Here is a 5,251-nt window from a genome sequence, read left to right on the forward strand (position 1 = left end):
CTTATATATTTATTTCTCTGCTTTGCCATTACTTATAGATCTTGACACCTTGGCATCTTTATCAGCAATTGGTTATACACATTTCTCTCATATTTCTAATTTGGCATATATTCCTAATTTAAAGGCACTGATATACAAAAGCATAACTACTGTAATGTGTTTACTGGACTCCCACATGTTTGATATTCCCCTTTGGTTTCAATCTAATTGCTATGAGCCATTTAGCAAGGTAGTCTAAATAACCAATATAACTAAACAATTCATTCTAATGAGCACTGGCCGATTATTTAAATTATGTCTTATTCTTATATTTCATATTATATCAATTTATAGATAGCATTATCTATATCACCAGGATAAGTTTAAAAATGGACATCATGTTGAATTACTGTAGTGAGATTTTCTTGACAAGACTAAAGAGCAATGAAAGATAGAAAAGAACCCTGTATAGTACCATGTACTAAACAAAACCATACTGACAAATTCTCAATAACATAGACACCTTATTAATATTGTAAAAAATATCTCCCAAACTATAATAATAATAAATAAAAAATACATTTAGATAAATAAGATACTAAACACATTGTATGGTTGGCACTTTGAATATAACCTATAGCCATATTTAAGTCCATATAAATATGAATGTGAGCAAGTATATATACACATGAAAGGAAACTTATTTGTCTGGTCTTTTAGGTTAGGCAGAATACTCACCATACCAGAGTGCTCATACATGATCCTACTTATTGCCAAGGAAGCAATATCTGGATTTTCAAACCCATGGGTTTCAGAGAAAAGCATATCAAGATCATAAAGGTGTCATATACCCATTTGGAATGCCAGATGTGCATGACTGCATTTAACAGTTCATTAGTTACACAATGACATTACTTTTAATTATTATTATTGTGCTTGAAATGCACCATACTGTTATACCATATACTCTTATATGTTTTCTTATTCTTCTTTAGTTTTCTGGAGAATGTACAATTGCATTTTTCGGTTTTAATTTATTAAAAATAAGAAATCCCCCATAGAAATGAATGACAGAATTCTATAATTAATACAACACGAACAACTTAACTTACAGTCTCCCTTCAAATTATGGTGCTATTTATTTCTAGAGTCAGATTTGTTGTTTTAAATACAACTTTAATATATACTTAAAAAATTACCATAGAAATTAATGGCAGAATACATACTACATACATACTACAAGTCAGAAACATTTGTTGTCAGTGTATATATATCACACTTTTTGCATGACTTTTAAAATAACACAGATTGATCATTTTTTTTTGACTGTGCAATAATTACTATATCCTTTGAACTATGCTACTATTCACTACAATTCTATATTCCATATACTAGGATATAGATACAGTTAATGTCCATATAGACTAAATCTCTAGTATAATATTCATATTTAAAGAAACACCTAAAAACAAGTATTATTTGACATTACTATGTAGCATACTTTTGAATGTGCCATCACATGTTACAATTTTGCTAACAGTAGGTACCTCATTTTTTGCATGACATTTAAAATAATACACATTGGTAATTATTTTGATCGTGCAATAATTACTGTATACTTTGAACTGTGTCAATATTGTCAATATTATGTATATTATGATTCAGATTCACTTGGTGTCAGGATGGACTGTCCCTCTATTATTATATTCATTATTTTCAAAGTAACATACCAACCATAACATTTTATAGAGATTACTATTTACTTTTAACTGTGCTCTTATATGTTGAACTCAAACTTACACACACACACAAACAGAAGCTTTAAGCTCTTATCAAGCACTATGTATTTCCTTCAGGAAATACACATCTAGTCATTATTATCATTATTATTATTATTATTAATTTTAGAGAGTATGTGAAGCATTCTAATTGTGAAATATTTATAGAAACACTATTCCATTTTACTTTACCTGATATGAATAATTATGTGCGAGTCCATGCTGTGTAACATTTTCTTCATTGTCTGTTATTTGAGAATTGTTTGGTGTAAAAACTATTAAGTCATTCTTTGTTTGCGTTGGGTTGGAACATACTCTATATTGAGTATGTTGAGAATACATCCAGCTACCTCCAATGTTCGAAAATATCTTGTAATTTTCCTTCAGATCATTTACCTCATCTCTATATTTTTGCCATCTTAAAATAGTGAACACAATTAAAGTAATTAGAAATATGCTTGATATCACACAGATAGCTACAACTAAGTAAATATTTGCATCAGAAAATCTGCATCCTTTTTATAATCCTCATGCAAAAATCTTCACCACCTCTCCTGATTCGACAAATGAAACATGAACTTGTGTTAGTGCAGTCATAACTGGATCTCCATGGTCCTGAGCCACTACAACTAATCTGTACTCATCATTGTCTGACTCTATAATTTGACGTTTTAAACTGATTTCTCCAGTTTGCTAAAAATAACAAATTGCACTTTTCCAGTCAAATCCTTGAAATGATAAGACATCAAGGCATTGTATCCGGAATCCAAATCTGTTGTCCTCACTTTAGTTACAAGGTGTCCTGGTTGTTCGGATTTTAAGGTTTTTATTATCAGACCCAAATAAAGTAGAGAAAATGTGTGAGCATTATCATTGATATAATTGATAAAGATATTTAGGGTCATATTAGAGCTAAGTGGAGGTAGGCCAGAATCTGTGGCTTTTATATGACATTTGAAAAATGTCACCTGCTCATGGTCAAAGGAAACTAAAGTAACTATCTTCCCATTCTCTGGATTAATGGATATATATGAAGATATAGGGATTCCATCAATAGAACTCTCAATAATGGAGTATGTAATGAATGAATTCTGGCCCATGTCTGGGTTAAACACTTAGGCCATGTAAACATGAGAACCTGGTAGGTTGTTTTCCTTAACAAAGATTGCATCAATTGACTTAAAAAAAAATATATGGAGGATTGTCATTTACATCACTTATATTGATTTTTAGAGTTTTTGAAACAATGATGAAAAACTTTCATCTCGTGCATTTATGACCACTTCATACTGATCTTTGAGTTCCCGATCAAGTGGTTCATTTACATTCAAAGGAAAATCTCCCATAAATGCTGGGTTTACATTAAAAGGTAAATCATTGGCAGAAATTTTACAGTTTACTTTTCCATTTGACCCTGAATCCTTGTCATGGACTCTGATGATGGCGACTGTTGTTCCCTTTGGCAAACTCTCTGGAACAGGGATTGATAATGATGTCACCATCATCTCCGGTGGGTTGTCATTAACATCTACAACAGTCACTAGAACTTTCCAATGTACAACCATTAGGTGATCTCCACCTAACCTTGTGAGTTGCATCAATACAAATTTCATACATTTTAGTTTAAAAAAAATCTATTTCACCTTTTACTCTAATTTCTCCAGTGTTTTTATCAAGACTGAAAATCTTGCTCACTTTTTCCATTTCCATATTGCTAAACCGATAGGATATTTCCCTATTTTTTCCATGATCCAGGTCTGTAGCATTCAACTTAAACACTAAAGTCCCTTCAGTCGCATTTTCAGTCAAACTGCACTGATAAAATGGCTGATCAAAGACAGGAGTTACTATAATAGAAGTTTTGCCACTCAGTCTTAGTTTGCCTCTATAAAAAGCTGTAAGAGTTAGATTGTGAACAGACTGTGTCTCTCAATCTAGCGCTTTCTTAAGCACAAGTTCTAATTATCTAATTTCCTTCAGATATTTTTGAAAATCTAATGCAAAATAGTCACTTGCACTGAGCTCATAATTTGTGACAGAATTTGTTCCAAGGTCTGAATCTATGGCTCCCAATAGTGGAAACCGAGATCCTGCTGGTCTCAGCTCAGATATTAGGAGGTTAGTGACACTGGAGGAAAATACTGGACTATTATCATTTATATCTTCTATTTCTACATCTACACTATACATCTGGACAGGCTTATCAACAATAACCTGCAGAGTAATAGTACAGAAGGGAGTATCTGTACAAAATGACTCTCTGTATATTAATAACTCTCTGTATATTGTCTCTTTAACAGACAAGATTCCGTTTTGCAGATTAACCTCAAAATATTCCTTCTCATCTCTAGAGACAATATGTAACATTCTGGAATTGATCTCACTTATATCCAGTCCAAGATCCTGAGAAATTCTTCCAACAAAGGTGCCATGCTTGTATCCCTTCCAGAATGATATAATGCAGCTGACTCAAGACCATATACCAGGACAAATGTAGTAATAATATATAGACCAACCAATGTGTTTCTTCATGAGGCTGATTTTGATTGAGCATATTTTAATTGCTCTAAGACTGATGATACTAATCTCTCCAAATAACAAGGTACATTAAATGGAGATCCAAAACAGAGAAAAAATTATATGATGGCTCAAATTTCTGCTACATGATCCTTACATGATAGCAATGGAGCATTGCATTTATTCTTTGCCTGACTCGCATAACTTGGTTTGTAGTGTTATCTAGTGTGTTTGATTTCAATATTACATGACTAACTAAAAATGTAAGTATTTTTATTATTTTATATTTTAAGTAAATGAAATGCAATATAACTATAATTGGTAAAATGGCTTTTTTTAACTTAAAATACAAATGATTATTTGTAGTCATACTGAGTCGTGGTTTCTTTTAGCTGAAGCCAAAACCTTAGCTTTTCTTGTTTTCACCAGAAAAAAAAATATGTACCTGAAACAGTGCTATGTCTTTCCTAAAAAGAAGATTATTCTTTGAATGTATTGGAACTATTTATTGTAATTTTATAAAAAACAAAACATTTGTCAAATCAGTCCTGTTTTTTCCATATATATTTAAACCATTAAACTGAAGTCTAAATGAAGTGTAAGGAATTTTTTGTAAATCCAGTGAAAGGTGATTCTTCATTATTGTTGGCATCATAAGTTTCTAAATATACTTACACAAAAAATTATATTAGGAAAATTAATTATATCCATTTATTGCAGCAACCAAATTATCTATATTTATACATGATAACAAAATATTATTTTAGTTATGACAAAGTTTAATAAAGTACATTCAAATAAGTAAAGGAATCAATTTCCAAAATACAAATTATTTGGCTTATAAAAATCACTATATTTATACCAGTTTACTAATATAAATATATTGACAAATCTGATTCCCATGCTAAATTCAATTTTAAGAGTACATGCCTTACTTTTTTTCAGATATACAAATGTATCAGGAGAAATTTGCAAGG

The 5,251-nt window shown here is 30.9% G+C and overlaps 1 pseudogene; it reads right to left on the reverse strand.

Annotated features, from left to right (window-relative positions):
• Positions 1-1,940: 1,940 nt before the first annotated feature.
• Positions 1,941-4,236, reverse strand: LOC122926040 (annotated as a pseudogene).
• Between the last annotated feature and the right edge of the window lie 1,015 nt (positions 4,237-5,251).

The sequence above is a fragment of the Bufo gargarizans genome, chromosome 2 (genome assembly GCF_014858855.1).
Source record: "Bufo gargarizans isolate SCDJY-AF-19 chromosome 2, ASM1485885v1, whole genome shotgun sequence".
NCBI classification, from domain to species: domain Eukaryota; kingdom Metazoa; phylum Chordata; class Amphibia; order Anura; family Bufonidae; genus Bufo; species Bufo gargarizans.